A 17,842-nucleotide genomic window follows, 5' to 3' on the forward strand; every position below is an offset into this window, starting at 1 on the left:
TGCTGCTAATTAACAAAATGGTAATCTAAAAATCTGGTAACAGAAGTCCTCACTATCTTGAGAAACAGCTTGAAAGTTATTACCAAGCGATGTATTTTCATTTGTTATTTATTTTTATGTCTTCCTCTGTAATTAATACTCTTTGTAATTACATTTCTAATGAACTCTTCAATTGATTACGTCTCGCAGTTTTCCAATTTCCAGAATTTGAGGCCTTATTTGTGCATTTTTTGTATGTAATCGGCTAAAGCACGAGCTCTGTACTACCATTGAATATTAGTAACCAAATCCAAACTGTAATTAATTACGAAACTAAAATAATACGAGAGACATTATTGTAATTAAAGTTCAGAATGATTTTCTTATGAAAAAACTAAAGATATTACTATAAAAGATAGTCATTGAATATTGTATTTTATACCTTATTCGGCTGTAACATCAGTTTCTTTACGTTTTGTAAATTTTAATTGTAACATCAAAATTGTACAAAAATAATAATACTTTATTCTGGAAGTTATTGTTAAAATTCTATATAAACCGATGCTGCCAGAAGTCAGTGAGATCAGTGAAGTCTGTCCGTGTTTTGTTTACATGACGATTGTGCAGTTCGGATGTCAATGTGAATAAATGCAAGTGAAGCATGAAAATTTCCCATTCATTCATCAGTGGACCAGGCAGAAGAAACTTACGTTAAATAACATTCAACACGAATCGTTACACAGACATTTGTAAAACTTCGAGTGTAGTTCTTGCTACATTAGCAATCGTGTAGGAGTAATAATAAATGTTTCAAGAAACTGTAGTTCGGAAAATCACGTGTAATTTGTTCAGCTACCCATATCCAAAATTTTAGGACGATTGTTGTGTATGTAGTTAAGTCAACAGGGACTGGAAGAAATTAATAAATGAGGAAGCCAGGTACTAAGCTGCAAAACGTTTCCAGAGGCAGATGTGAATTCCGGTCATGACTTACTTTTTGTGAAATGCACATTTAAACTGAAGACATTGCAGAAGTGTAGGAAATTACGATGAGGGAATTGGTTCGGGAAATGAGACACTAAAAGTAGAAGATCACTTCTATTTGATGGATGACAGTAACTGAAATCTGGACAGAGGCTACCGGTGGAGAGCCACCATTAACTGCCGGAAACAGATTACTGGATGCTGGGGTGAGATGAAGAGTTGCCATGCGTCGCTTACTGCTGACACAGTCCAACAGACTAAAAAGACTGGCATTGTGTAGAGACGGAATCAACTGGACACTGAGTAGGATTCTGTGGTGTACAGCGAGAGTCTCGTATCCGTCTGTGGCGATCAGATTTACACCATTGTGTCCATAAACGACTTGGGTCGCCACAGGCAGTAGCGAGTCTCGAGACCCATAACTCTCAAACGCTTAAAATCGTAGTGTGGGCAGATATTGAATACGATAGTAGGGCTGATTTGACATTTACTGAAAGGAGGTAGAATGCTCGTCAGTATACGGTAATAGCGGTAAAACCTACTAGCACACTCCATGTCGAGGATATTGAATGGCATATTCCAGCAGGACATTGCAACACCGCACGCTACAGTCAGCATTTAACTGGCATGCTATTTCTCCTGATTTCTCGCCCACAGAGTCTGACTGGGTTGCTGTAGGAATGTTGCCTCCATCCAGCAACCTTCATGAACTGACACAGCATATGTTAGGGCATTGTGAGAAATTCCTTAAGATGATATTCGGAGCCTTTTGATACCAACCTGTAACAAATTCGAGTGTATTTGAGCCTGTGGCAGTAATACTTCGTACTGGTTTTGACGATGGACATCAAAGTTTGATAAATGTTGGACAGATGCAGATTTAAGCTCTTGTTTCATTTTCTGCAGTACACGTATCACCCACCCTTAAAATTTCACAATCAAATGTTAGGACCTGGAATAGACTGGCTGGCCGCGCTACGGCGATATTTCTTGTGACTAGTCCTCGTGATCAGATTTGATTCTATATCGCTTTCTTGTAATTACTCATCGTTTGTTTTCTAAGGACTTACATTTATCCTATCAACTGTTTTCTTAGGGATTAAACGTTATCACATAATGCACTACACCGACAGAACTGATACCACATGTGACATATCTGCCTCCATTTTATACAACCCAATTTTATCATTTGTGAAACTGTATTCATTCTGAAATATAAGTGGAGTTGCGCATTTGGCATGAAATAAGAGAATCTCTGTATAGGCTAAACTACCACAAAGGCCCATGGAAAGAAAAATACAACGAGCAAAGCAGCAGGAAAAATTAAAAGTAGGAAATACTACGGCCACACACATCATCTGCAACTAAACACTCCTTAATAGCAGGAAAATGTCGCTACTGACCAATGTGTAGCAATGGGTGCTTGAAGAAACTCAAAAAGCCTTAAAAATTTCATGCCGAGTAACATGTAAGCCTCTTATCTTTTCGGGTGCATAAAGTTTGACATGTGAATGAAATGTACCAGAGCAACAAAATAGCATTATTACATTAAAAATTCATTTCAGAATTTTTATTTTGTAAAATAAGTATCCCCTTTGACCCAAAGCTGTATTGTAATTGTTATATTATTTAAAACTCGTTGAGATACAAGTGTTAAATATTGAAACTTCTCCTTTGAATGTAAAGAATGGCAGTGCTGGAAAAACTCTTACGTTATTTAATTTTCAAACAACTGAGCAAAACTTAACGTACTCAGACATCTCTCTCTTTACTTATTCTGATCATCAGTAAACTGACAATATTTTTAGCGCAACGCAATCTGACTTTCAATAATCCCTACAAAAGAATGGCCCTGACTAACATTAACCTATACCTTTCATGAATCACTTACCTCACAAAAATCTTCGTTACTCGAACTACTGCAATACAGCGAGCACCAATACTGCCAGCAAAATAAACGATTCTAACTACTGAAGGCGCTAACTAGTTATAGGTATGGTTAGCAAATGAAAGATTTTGATAGAGAACAAACAATGTACTTACCTTAATAGCGTTCAAAAGTGTGACATCCAATTAAGCAAGTTTACTTTTTCTGACGGACACACGTCCAGATCGTGCTCTCATAGTAACCTCTCAAAACTTTGGCATCCCCACATCCACCTACCTCCAACTGCCCAACGCTACGCGCTGTTCACATCCAACTGCCCAACACTACATAAGCGAATATTCCAACAATCACTCCAACCAGCGACAGACTGCACACAGCACAGTCAGCGATTTTCATACACAGCACTAAGTGGCATTACCAACATGAAAACCTAAGCAGCCTACTTACAATATCAATTACATCTTCATAAAAACAACGATGGAAAAATCACAATATTAAAAAAATAATTAACACAGGATAACGAAACTTACGGACTACATTTTTCTAGGTAACACACTGAAGTGACTGACACTACAAGATCACACGTTAATGTAAGTGAGATATAAGCCACTGCATTTGTGAACTGCTGGTATATTAATAACCAGTGTAACCGCCACAATTTTAAATGTAAGCATGCAGAGGTGCATGCAGTGTGTTGCACAGGTGCCGGTTGTCCGTTTGTGGGATGGAGTTCCATGACTGTTACCTTTGGTCGGTCATTATAGAGACAATTAATGTTGTTTGTGGGTGACTCTGGAGTTGTCGCCGATGACGTTCCATATGTGCTCGTTTGGAACAGATCCCGTGATCGAGCAGAACAAGGCAACACGTCGACACTCTGTAGCCATGTTGAATTACAACAGCAGTGTGCGGGCGAGCGTTATCCTATTGGAGAACACCCCCTGGAATGCTGTCCATGAATGGCAGCGCAACGGGTCAAATCAAACGATCGTCGCACAAATTTTCGATCAGTGTGCATGAGATAACCACGAGAGCTCTCCTGCTGTCATACGAAATCACATCCCAGACCATAACCCAGACGTATGTCCAGTATGCCTAGCACACAGACAGGTTGGTTGCAGTCCTTCAACTGTCCACTTTCTAACAAACACACGCCCATCACTGGCACCGAGGCAGCACCATATTTCATTAGAAAACACGACGAGCCTCCACCCTGCCATCCAATGAGCTCTCGCTTGACACCACTGAAGCGAGATATGGCCATGGTTTGTGGTCATTGGAATGCAGTCTACAGGGCAATTGACTCTGCGCTGTCTTTGAAGTAACCGATTTGTAACAGTTTGTTGTGACAATGTGCTGCCAACTACCGCTCAAACTGCTGTTGAAGATGTAGTACGATTGGCCAGAGCCATAAGCCGAACACGATGGTCGTCCCTATCGCTAGTGCTATGTGGCCATCTGGAGCCCGTCTTCTTGCCACCATACATTCTCGTGACCGCCACTGCCAGCAACCATTTGCAGTGGCTGCATTCCTACCAAGTCTTTGTAGGATATCGCAGAAGAAACTTCCAGCTTCTAGAAGCCCTATAACATGACCTCGTTCAGACACAGTAAGTTGTTGATAATGGCGTCTTTGCGGCCTCAAAGGCACTCTTGACTAGTACAAACTCACCACGTCCAGTCCCAAAGGTAACTAACGTTCACCGTCGTTACAGCGTATATTTAAAACAAACGTAATTTGCATCCTCACAGTGGCACTACTAGCGCCAGTCTTACGCGACTAGAGCGAAATTTGAATAGACATCATCTTTCAGGTGTAGAAACGCGCTTTCGTTTATGTCACACAACTCCTTCTTTGTGTTGCGATTTTTTCCCGTCAGTGTATAATTGTCCGAATGCTACTCCTTCATGGAAATATTAAACTCGCTTTCGACAAAAAAGGATATGGTTAATCAACGACAGCTTTGTAGGGAACAACTTAGAACTACTTTAAGTCGGGATTTCTTAAATATAGGACATATATTATCAACATTTGTTTCATTCAAAAATAGTCGTGCTGGAGCCTCTCCCACCCACATGTTTAGGTTTAAAGCCACGTAGTAGGAAGCGTCTGGTAACGTTGGACACAGGCACCCAACAACGGAAAGAAGAGAGTTTTCTTTACGCGCTGACGATACACATTTCTGTCTTATCTTCACGCTGTATTATCTAATCGGACCACACACTCAATGTCGCTCTGACATCGCGTTACGAATATTTTCTGCTGGGTCATGTAGCTATGTTATTTAGAGATAGAAGATGCGACTTCGTGTGCTCATGCGACGCATTTGGGCACTAGAAGCGTGCACAACGGTTACAAAGCTTTTTACGGGCGAACAACTTGTGATACACAAAATGATGTGTTAACACACGAGTCGATACTCTCATAGCATGATCCGTGTGTGACACGTCCAGCCCATTAAGTTTGGAGTTTTTAGCCACGGAGCAGTTTTCACGCATTGGGCTGGGACATAAGAGCGACGAGTGGAGAAGGGCGGGGGAAATCTGGGGCACAAAGTTATTATTCCTCACAAAATTCTCGTACACCATTGATAATGAACAATTCTCCGGTCACCTGTAAAATTTAATTCTTGTGGCATGACACGTCTCGAAACTAACTAATTTATATCAAAATTACGATTTTCCAGTCTTGCCTCTCTGATCCCGGTTAAATTTCTGCAGACACACATGGCTACAATGTCTTGGACTGAGGCGCATAGGCGAACAGGTTCTTTACGTCGACCTCGGTATCGTGGCGCTAATGATATGTCACGGAACGGCAGGATCCCGTCAAAACGCGTGCAGCGTTGCTCCACATTTTAACACCAGGCGGGGCTTACCGTCACATCACGTGTCTTCATCCTCCCCGTTGTTCTGGGCTGGTAGTTCCAGTCTCAGGGTAACATAAATGTCTGGTGCTGGCCTTGGTGCAGCTGCTACTCAAACACTAAACACACCACTGCGAAAGATTAAGATTGCTTCTGTCTGAGGAAATCTAAGGAAATTCTTTGAACGTAGAACACAAATGCCTACTACTGACATACAACCTAAGTTTGTATTAGTGGCACTCGATGTGTAAGCTATTTTCCTTGACTTCCGGAAGGCGTTCGATACAGTTCCGCTCTGTCGCCTGATAAACAAAGTAAGAGCCCCTGGAATATCAGACCAGCTGTGTGGCTGGACTGAAGAGTTTTTAGCAAACAGAACACAGCATGTTGTTCTTAATGGAGAGACGTCTACAGACGTTAAAGTAACCTCTGGCGTGCCACAGGGGATTGTTATGGGATCATTGCTTTTCACAATACATATAAATGACCTAGTAGATAGTGTCGGAAGTTCCATGCGGCTTTTCGCGGATGGTGCTGTAGCATACAGAGAAGTGGCAGCATTAGATAATTGTAGCGAAATGCAGGAAGCTCTGCAGCGGATAGGCTCTTGGTGCAGGGAGTGGCAACTGACCCTTAACATAGCCAAATGCAATGTATTGCGAATACATAGAAAAAAATGGTTCAAATGGCTCTGAGCACTATGGGACTCAACTGCTGAGGTCATTAGTCCCCTAGAACTTAGAACTAGTTAAACCTAACTAACCTAAGGACATCACAAACATCCATGCCCGAGGCAGGATTCGAACCTGCGACCGTAGCGGTCTTGCGGTTCCAGACTGCAGCGCCTTTAACCGCACGGCCACTTCGGCCGGCAATACATAGAAAGAAGGAGCCTTTATTGTATGATTATATGATAGTGGAACAAACACTGGTAGCAGGCACTTTTGTAAAATATCTGGAAGTATGTGTGCGGAACGATTTGAAGTGGAATGAACATATAAAATTAATTGTTGGTAAGGCGGGTACCAGGTTGAGATTCATTGGGAGAGTCCTTAGAAAATGTAGTCCATCAACAAAGGAGGTGGCTTACAGAACACTCGTTCGACCTATACTTGAGTATTACTCATCAGTGTGGGATCCGTACCAGATCGTGTTGACGGAGGAGATAGAGAAGATCCAAAGAAGAGCGGCGGGTTTCGTCACAGGGTTATTTGGTAAGCATGATAGCGTTACGGAGATGTTTAGCAAACTCAAATGGCAGACTCTGCAAGAGAGGCGCTCTGCATCGCGATGTAGCTTGCTGTCCAGGTTTGGAGAGGGTGCGTTTCTGGATGAGGTATCGAATATATTGCTTCCCCCTACTTATAACTCCAGAGGAGATCACGAATGTAAAATTAGAGAGATTCGAGCGCGCACGGAGGCTTTCCGGCAGTCGTTCTTCCCGCGAACCATACTTGACTGGAACAGAAAAGGGAGGTAATGACAGTGGCACGTGAAGTGCCCTCCGCCACACACCGTTGGGTGGCTTGCGGAGTATAAATGTAGATGTAGAACGCCGTTAGATTTATGAAGGACGAAAAGGCACATAGAGATTATGTGTTTCTGCAGAAATTATTATAGCTGGAAGGAAACTAATGCAAAAAGAACTTGCGAGATTATTTATAGAATATTTATGAAGAAAAACAATTCTTGTGGCATTGTGCAATTGTTCTATTGCATAAGAAATGACATAGTCAAGGAAATAAAAAATAATTACAGACCTATCAGCGTTCCTTACGTAATGTACAAGGATGGCACTAAAATTTTCGTCAACCACAAACCAGAAAAATTGTTTTTCAGTTAAATAGAAACATAAAAAATGTTGGATTCAGAAGTGAACAGAGAACAATGAACTTTCTGCAAACCGCGAAAGAAACAGAAGGGACCAATAAACGTAAATTATCATTTTGTTGATTCATAGATTTCGAGAAATATTTTGTCTCATTTTCTACCAGATGTGTTGCAACAGCATTTGACGAGCAAGGCATTGACTCATCTTATGTTACTATACTGAAAAATTTATAAGTCAATACCGTAGCACCCTGCAATAAGGCCAGTCAAGAAACATGTACAATCCATTTATATGCACCAGTGGTTGAAGAACCACTCAACTTCGTGCAAGTAAAGAAAGGAAGATATATCGTATCTTTATGCCAAGTATGATAATTCAATTATGTAAAGACATTACAGTGGGACATATGAAGACTTGGTGATGAAGATTATGTAATGGTGCAACTACCATTACTTTCGTCACGTTAATGCGAATTCCGACTTGAACGCGACTCGACAGGGAGATGCCATATTACTAAATCTAACGCCAGCAACCGCAGAGGAACTTTTCAGGTTTCTAATCTGGAAAAATTAAACCCAGATACTATATGTGTTAACATGGCATACATGAATCAACTTCATTATGCTATTTGCCTCCAGTACAGATAAATTTCGACAGTGGAAAGCTATAACAGGCCCGACAATAAAATCTAACAAAACTACACTGAAGAGCCAAAAAATAGCATATCTGCCTAATGTCGTGTAGGGCCCCCGCTAGCATGCGTATGTGCCGCAGCGCGACGTGATATAGACTCGATTAATGTCTAATATAGCGCTGGAGGGAACTGATCCCATGAATCCTGTGGAAAGCTATAACAGGCCCGACAATAAAATCTAAAAAACTACACTGAAGAGCCAAAAAAATAGCACACCTTCCTAATGTCGTGTAGGTACCCCGCTAGCATGCATACGTGCCGCAGCACGACGTGATATAGACTCGACTAATGTCTGATATAGTGCTGGAGGGAACTGACCCCATGAATCCTGCAGAGCTGTCCATAAATCCTAAGAGTACGAGGGGGTGCAGATCTCTTCTGAACAGCACGTTGCAAGGAATGCCAGATATGCTCTACTGGGGCGTTTGGTGGCCAGCGGAAGCGTTGAAACTCAGAAGCGTGTTCCTGGAGCCACTCTGTAGCAATTCTGGACGTGTGAGGTGTCGCATTGTCCTGAGGAAATTGCCCAAGTCTGTCGGAATACACAATCGGCATGAATGGATGCAGGTGATCAGACAGGATGTTAAGTTGCCACTTGTCAGAGTCGTAACTAGACGTATCAAGGGTCCCATATCACTCCAACTGCACATGCCCCACACCATTATAGAGCCTCATCCAGCTTGAACAGTCAACTGCTGCCATGCAGGGTCCATGGATTCATGAGGTTGTCTCCATACCCGTAAACGTCCATCCGATCGGTACAATTTGAAACGAGAGTCGTCCGACCAGGCAACATGTTTCTTGTCATCAGCGGTGCATTGTCGGTACTGACGGGCCCAGGCGACGCGTAAAGCTTTGTGTCGTGCAGCCAAGGGCACAGGAGTGGGCCTTCGGCTTCGAAAGCCCATATCGATGATGTTTCGTTGAATGGTTCGCACTTTGACACTTGTTGAAGACCCAGCATTGAAATCTGCAGCAATTTCCGAAAGGATTGCACTTCTGCACGTTGAACGTTTCTCTTCAGTCGTTGGTGGTTCAGTTCTTGCAGAATCTTTTTCCGGCCACAGCAATGTCAGAGATTTGATGTTTTACCGGATTCATAATATTACACTCGTGAAATGGTCGTACGGAAAAATACCCACCTCATCGCTACCTCGGAGATGCTGTGTCCATCGCTCGTGCGCCGACTATAACACCACGTTCATACTCACTTAAATCTTAATAACCTGCCATCGTAGCAGCAGTAACAGATCTAGCAACTGCGCCAGACACTTGCTGTCTTATTTAAGCGTTGCCGACTGTAGCGCTGTAATCAGTTTGTTTACATATCTCTGTATTTTAATAAGGATGCCCATACCAGTTTCTCTGATGCTACAGTGTAAAAAACACGTAATCGCCATATCTAAACGAAAGTAGCACGAATTAACGCTGAAGTCACATAACCAATTGATCAACCGTTGTATTTTGCAGACTTTAAGGCAATGACTGGTTACCCGTTAGACAGACAAAGAAATATACAGAAAAGAAAAAGTAGGCTGGTGTAGTTTCCATAAATTAAACAGAGACTGGAAACTACACTCCTGGAAATGGAAAAAAGAACACATTGACATCGGTGTGTGAGACCCACCATACTTGCTCCGGACACTGCGAGAGGGCTGTACAAGCAATGATCTCACACACGGCACAGCGGACACACCAGGAACCGCGGTGTTGGCCGTCGAATGGCGCTAGCTGCGCAGCATTTGTGCACCGCCGCCGTCAGTGTCAGCCAGTTTGCCGTGGCATACGGAGCTCCATCGCAGTCTTTAACACTGGTAGCATGCCGCGACAGCGTGGACGTGAACCGTATGTGCAGTTGACGGACTTTGAGCGAGGGCGTATAGTGGGCATGCGGGAGGCCGGGTGGACGTACCGCCGAATTGCTCAACACGTGGGGCGTGAGGTCTCCACAGTACATCGATGTTGTCGCCAGTGGTCGGCGGAAGGTGCACGTGCCCGTCGACCTGGGACCGGACCGCAGCGACGCACGGATGCACGCCAAGACCGTAGGATCCTACGCAGTGCCGTAGGGGACCGCACCGCCACTTCCCAGCAAATTAGGGACACTGTTGCTCCTGGGGTATGGGCGAGGACCATTCGCAACCGTCTCCATGAAGCTGGGCTACGGTCCCGCACACCGTTAGGCCGTCTTCCGCTCACGCCCCAACATCGTGCAGCCCGCCTCCAGTGGTGTCGCGACAGGCGTGAATGGAGGGACGAATGGAGACGTGTCGTCTTCAGCGATGAGAGTCGCTTCTGCCTTGGTGCCAATGATGGTCGTATGCGTGTTTGGCGCCGTGCAGGTGAGCGCCACAATCAGGACTGCATACGACCAAGGCACACAGGGCCAAAACCCGGCATCATGGTGTGGGGAGCGATCTCCTACACTGGCCGTACACCACTGGTGATCGTCGAGGGGACACTGAATAGTGCACGGTACATCCAAACCGTCATCGAACCCATCGTTCTACCATTCCTAGACCGGCAAGGGAACTTGCTGTTCCAACAGGACAATGCGCGTCCGCATGTATCCCGTGCCACCCAACGTGCTCTAGAAGGTGTAAGTCAACTACCCTGGCCGGCAAGATCTCCGAATCTGTCCCCCATTGAGCATGTTTGGGACTGGATGAAGCGTCGTCTCACGCGGTCTGCACGTCCAGCACGAACGCTGGTCCAACTGAGGCGCCAGGTGGAAATGGCATGGCAAGCCGTTCCACAGGACTACATCCAGCATCTCTACGATCGTCTCCATGGGAGAATAGCAGCCTGCATTGCTGCGAAAGGTGGATATACACTGTACTAGTGCCGACATTGTGCATGCTCTGTTGCCTGTGTCTATGTGCCTGCGGTTCTGTCAGTGTGATCATGCGATGTATCTGACCCCAGGAATGTGTCAATAAAGTTTCCCCTTCCTGGGACAATGAATTCACGGTGTTCTTATTTCAATTTCCAGGAGTGTATATTTCCCAGGTGTGTAAAAGAGACTTTCATTCATTGTGTGTTTCTAGTTTTGATCCATGGCATCGAAACACGGATTTTGAGTGCGAAAACCATTAAAACCTGAACGTTACTCAGCGAGCAATGGAGATACGTAGTTTGGGAACTAATAGAAGAGACAAGTAAATAAATAATTTGGTCAGGGGAAGGATGGGAGTGGGGGATGTAATTACGACTGTTTTTGTTGTTAAGGTGTTCAGCCCGAAGTCGGGTCTGATACAGGCCTCCACGCTAGTTATACTACACAGGCGTCTTCGTCTCTGCATTAACTTCATCTCTGTATTAGTAATGCAACCTACATCCAGCTGAACTCATTTACCGTAGTAAGTCTTTGATCTCCTTTTACAAATGTTTACACTTCACAATTACTGTCCCCATTGCCAAATTAATTATTACTTGATGCCTCAGATATAAGGCTTTTTTAACTCAACTTGTGCTATTAAGCACTTTTACCTCCAGTTCAGCTGAGTATCCTTTCATTACTTAGTTAAACTACCCATCAAATTTTCAGCATTTTGCCGGCATCCCATTTCAAAAGCTTCTATAGTCTTCTTGTCTGCAGTGCTAATCGCCCACATTTTACTTCCATATTAGGCTACACTTGAGAGCAGTACTTTTCAGAAAAGACTTCCTTTTGGGCCAAGGGTAGAAGCATTCCCGAAACGGCAGAATCACTAAACTGTGCGTGTGCCGGAGTAGTTCAAAACTCGCAAAAAATGGTTCAAATGGCTCTAAGCACTATGGGACTTAACATCTGAGGCCCTAGACTTAGAACTACTTAAACTTAACTAACCTAAGGACATCACATGTCCGAGGCAGGATTCGACCCTGCGACCGTAGCAGCCGCGTAGTTCCGAACTGAAGCGCATAGAACCGCTCGGCCACAGCGGCCGGCTCAAAGCTGGCACCGAGGCAAAAGTGGTGCACCACATGCCATAGATGACGGGGGGGAAAACGGCTGCCGAAATGTGTATGGGCGAATAGATATGCAACTTGGCTAACTTTCCACCCAGCGTGTCCTGAACGGCCGGCCGAAGTGGCCGTGCGGTTGTAAGCGCTGCAGTCTGGAACCGCGAGACCGCTACGGTCGCAGATTCGAATCCTGCCTCGGCATGGATGTGTGTTATGTCCTTAGGTTAGTTAGGTTTAACTAGTTCTAAGTTCTAGGGGACTAATGACCTCAGAAGTTGAGTCCCATAGTGCTCAGGGCCATTTGAACCTTTTTTTTTTTTTTTTTTGTCCTGAACGACCGTTCAGAGAAAATTGCTGTGTATGGACATCCGCAGAAGGCACCTGGTTCATGCACCACTACTGACTGCTGTTCATTGGTGACAAAGGCTAGAATCTGCACAGCAACAGAGCAACTGGACGTTCATTAAGGACGACAGGCAGCTTTTTCATGTGAATCACGTTTTATGCTGCATCGAATAGATGGTTGTTGGCGTGTACAGCGTGAAACGCCCTAAAGCAAACACCCTACAACAGTCGTCAGAAGTGTTCAGGCTGGCCGGCCGCGGTGGTCTAGTGGTTCTAGGCGCTCAGTCCGGAGCCGCGCGACTGCTACGGTCGCAGGTTCGAATCCTGCCTCGGGCATGGAAGTGTGTGATGTCCTTAGGTTAGTTAGGTTTAAGTAGTTCTAAGTTCTAGGGGACTGATGACCACAGATGTTGAGTCCCATAGTGCTTAGAGCCATTTGAACCATTTTGTTCAGGCTGGAAGGCGTTCCATGTGGCATCTCGCCATCTCGGAAGGCACAATGGATGAGCACAAGTATGCATGTATCCTTAGGGACCATGTCTACTGTTAAACGCAATTTGTATTTCCTGGGCACGACGGCATGTACCAGTAGGACAATACAACGTGTAACACAGCTTGCAGTGTATGTGTGTGTTTCGACGAGCATCAGGATGAGTTTACCATACTCCCCTGGCCACCAAACTCCTTGGATTCAAACCCATTTGAGTATCTGTGGGACCACCTCGGTCGGGCTGTTCTTGTCGTGGATCCCCAACCAAGAAACAAAGCGCAGCTGCTAAGGCACGGCTGCACATCCCCGTTCGTACCTTTCAGAACCTCAATGTCTCTGTTCCTGCACGTCTCGCAGTGGTTTTCACTAAGAAAGGTGATTAGTCAGGCTTTTGACTGGTGGTCACATTAAAGTGACTGGACAGTGAAAGTTCCGTCAGGCTTTCAGAAAATAACTATCCAAAAACTACAAGACATATAGAAAACAGACATGCATTGGTGAACAGAGCATCTCTACAAGTTTTAACGAATATTACAGATGTTCCATATAGGCACCATTTGTCACGTGGTAAACTGTAGGGGAAGACAGAGATCACTGTACAATGAATGGCGGAAATGGATCGTACCTATATTAGAAATTTTCTTTCCTGTTCCATTTGAATACTGAGTGAGGAACAAACGACTATCTGCATGCCTATGCAGGCACTCTGATCTCTGCACGAGAAATAAACTAGCGCCAGCATAATGGTCGTGCAGTCTTGTTGGAATACATATGTTTATACATTAGCGCTTAGGGTTTTGGGATGATTTCGTCATCTTCCTTCCAAGAATTCCCTTTCAAGTTCACCCAGCACTTCTGTTACACTTTCGGATAGGATATACCGAGCTATTACGATACTAAGATCGTGTCGCTGAATTCATACTATGTCAGTTGTCATGGATACTTCAAAGACAGTACAAACACTGGAACAATGTTCTAGAGTTAGTCGAACTTGAGTCTTGTATGCGATTCCCTTTACAAATACACTGTATGTTCCCAAAACTCTTTCATCAAATATAAGTCATCCACTTGTCCTCCTTGCACCGATTTTAAATATTGTGATAGTCCCACTTCATTGAATATTAAAAAAATGGCACTGAGCACTATGGGACTTAACTTCTGAGGTCATCAGTCCCCTAGAACTTAGAACTACTTAAACCTAGCTAACCTAAGGACATCACACACATCCATGCCCGAGGCAGGATTCGAACCTGCGACCGCAGCGGTCGTGCGGTTCCAGACTGTAGCGCCTAGAACCGCTCGGCCACCTCAGCCGGCAATTGAATACTAAATACGATGCGAGGTGACCAGCACTAATGTTGGAATCGGATACTATCGGGTCCATTCTTTTTGTCATAGGCATGATCTTATACTTACCCACATTTAAACAGAGCTGTCATTCATTATACAAGGTGGAAAATTTGTCCAAGTCTTTCTGCAGTTCCTTATAACAGTCCATCGATATTTTCCCTTGCCAGGCTATATCGTCAGACGACAATTTTCTGCTCATCATATGTCATAAATCGTTTATGTATATTGAAAACACTATACATCCTACGCGGGCCAGTCACATTAACACGATCACCACTTACCTTCGACTTCAACTTGCAAAAACCATCAGAAACGGCAAGCGCCAATACCAGCAGTAGAGGGTATTTAAAACGCGCAGGGGGAGGGGGAGGGGGGTAGCAGAAAACAGTGCAGTTTTTGTCGTGCTGCGGAAACGGAAGGATTTGTCTGACGTCCAAATGGGCATGATCATTGGTTTTCAGGCAAAGAATGGAAACATTTACAAAACAGCAAAGTTTGTAAAATATTCGCGTGCCACCGTGGTTGAAGTATACAGTGCGTGGTAGAGTGACTCTTCCCAAAACTACAGCAGAGGCGACAGTGGTGCATCACGGGCAATAGACGATAGGGGTGAAAGACGGCTGCGGAAATGTGTACGGGCCAGCAGACGTGCAACTGTCGAGCAACCGACTGTCCTGATGAACTGAAGGACTACCAACAGTGTTTCCCCAGCGATCGCTCAGCGAACATTGCTGCGTATTGACCGCCGTAGCAGGTACCTGGTTCATGCATCTACGCTGATTGCTGTTTATCGGCTATGAAGGCTGCAATTCGCACGCCAATACCGCAACTGGACGTCCACTGAGGGATGACAAGTGGCCTTTCACGTTTTGTACTCCGTTGGCCAGATAACATGTACAGCGTGGAACGTCTGAAAGCAGATACCGTGCAACAATAGCCGAAAGGGTCCAAGGTGGAAGCAGTTCCCTGGGTCATCTCGTGATTTGGGAAGTCACAATAGGTGAACCTAAGTATGCATCTATTCTTAATGAGATTGCCCACTCCTTAATGCACTTTCTTTTTCCTTGACACGATGGCCTTTATCAGGAGGACAATGCAACGTGTCTCACAGCTCGCAGTGTGTGTACATGATTCGAGGAGCACTGTACTCCCTCGTCCACCAGACTCCCAGGATTTAAACCCAATCTAGAGTCTGTGGGACAACGTCGATCGAGGTGTTCGCGCCATGGATGCTCAACCGAGAAACCTAGCGCAGATGGACACAGCGCTGGATTCGGCATGGATACCCTTGTCGGTACCTTCCAGACACTCTTCCTGCGCTTCTCTCAGTGCTCCGTGTTCCAAAAGGTGAATATTCAGGCTTCTGGCAGCTGAGCAGTGTATTGCATTTTCTTGACGCGCATCCTTTGTTACTGTGCATGGTTTGTCGTCCAGTGTAACACACATGTTTGTGAAGACACTCCCAATAATCGCATCTTTGTTGATTGTCGACGATGTGGTATATTGTCGGATGCGTTACGGAAATCCAGGAAGAAGCATTCTACACGTTCAGCTGCACTTGTTGTTCGTCGGATGTCGTGTAGGAAAAATCAACCTGTGTTTCACACTACTGGTTTGCCGTATCTGTGCAGGTTCTTTGAGAGAATCTTGTTTTCTTCCAAGAACGTCCTATTTTTTTAGCATAGAATATGCCCTAAGATACTACAACAGACAGTCAGCTACATTAATCTGTATTACTACAAGGCTTGGTGTAAGTGGTGTGGCGTACTTACTAGCGTCCCTAGCCGCCGGATTGCGGTCGCTAGTTTGGAACCGACTGCTAGCAACTGTTTGTTATTTAGTATTTTTCATTTCCGGAAGGTTCTTGAAATACCTTAAATTTGTATTGTAAGTATATGGGGCAACCAAATGTTTCCGTTTGTGGGCGTAGCTGCAGTGTACATGCAAAGTAATGCGACTCCTATGCAGGTGTATAAATACCGACGTGTGGGCAAGGTATTAGTGTGGCATTCGTGTATTTCCGTCGTGCGTGCGATAAATACGGAAACATGAACTATGGCGACGTTATTACCAAATATGTCATCGTGCCGAGTAAATACAAAGTGCATTAAGGAGTGGACAATCTCATTAAGGATAGATGCATACTTAAGTTGACCTATTGTGACTTCCCAAATGACGAGATGACCCAGGAAATTGCCTCCACCTTGGACCCTTTCGGCTATTATTGCACGGTGTCTGCTTTCAGATGTTCCACGCCGTACATGTTATCTGTACGATGGAGTACAAAACGTGAAAGGCCACCTGTCTCCACTCAGGAGGGATGTCCAGTTGCGGTATTGGCCTGCAAATTGCAACCTTCATAGCCAATAACCAGCGGTCAGCGTAGATGCATGAACCAGGTACCTGCTACGGCGGTCAATACGCAGCAATGTTTGCTGAGCGATCGTTGAGGAAACAGTTGGCAGTCCTTCGGTTCATGTGGGGGGGGGGGGGGGGGGGGTCAGTTGCTCGACAGCTGCACATCTATTGGCCCGTACGCATTTCCGCAGCCGTCTCCCCCCCCCCCCCCCCCCCACCCCCCCCCCTCCCCTATAAGGCTAACCTGCCACTGACCTTCTTCTTCTGTGCTGGATGCACACGCATTGCCCGAACTCTTACGGGACTTGGTATGATTGTCTGACGTGAGTGATGAGTCTAATGGGCAGGGGCACTACGAATGTAGTGTGTGGACATTAAGTTGGGAATGTGGGTCTTACGGGGAGCATGCAAGGAACAAATCCCTGCAGTCGCACTCTCCTCTGTGCCCTCGGTGGCTCTGATGGATAGACCGTCTGCCATATAAGCAGGAGATCCCGGGTTCGAGTCCCGGTCGGGGCACACAGTTTCAGCTGTCCCTGTTGATGTATATCAACGTCTGTCGAGAGCTTAGGGTCTTGATTTAATCATCATTCCTATCAAACTTCCTGGCAGATTAAAACTGTGTGCCGGACCGAGACTCGAACTCGGGACCTTTGCCTTGCGCGGGCAAGTGCTCTACCAACTGAGCTACCCAAGCACGATTCACGCCCCGTCCTCACAGCTTTACTTCTGCCAGTACCTCGTCTCCCACCTTCCAAACTTTACAGCTCTCCTGCCAACCTTGCAGAACTAGCACTTCTGAAAGAAAGGATATAGCGGAGACATGGCTTAACCACAGCCTGGGGGATGTTTCCAGAATGAGATTTTCACTACGCAGCGGAGTGTGCGCTGATATGAAACTCTATCCGTGAAAGGCATAGGTCCCGAGTTCGAGTCTCGGTCCGGCTCACAGTTTTAATCTGCCTGGAAGTTTCATATCAGCGCACACTCCGCTGCAGAGTGAAAATCTCATTCTGGATCATTCCTATTGTCTATGGCCCGTGGTGCAAGACTGTTGTCTCTGCTGTGGTTTGGTAGAGTCATTCTGCCACGCACTGTATACTTTAAA

At 45.1% G+C, this 17,842-nt stretch overlaps 1 non-coding gene across 1 annotated transcript; it reads right to left on the reverse strand.

Moving 5' to 3' along the window:
• Positions 1-17,357: 17,357 nt before the first annotated feature.
• Trnaa-cgc lies at positions 17,358-17,432 on the reverse strand. Its single transcript has one exon. It is a non-coding gene; the product is annotated as a tRNA-Ala (tRNA).
• Positions 17,433-17,842: the final 410 nt, after the last annotated feature.

This window comes from Schistocerca piceifrons, chromosome 1 (genome assembly GCF_021461385.2).
Source record: "Schistocerca piceifrons isolate TAMUIC-IGC-003096 chromosome 1, iqSchPice1.1, whole genome shotgun sequence".
NCBI classification, from domain to species: domain Eukaryota; kingdom Metazoa; phylum Arthropoda; class Insecta; order Orthoptera; family Acrididae; genus Schistocerca; species Schistocerca piceifrons.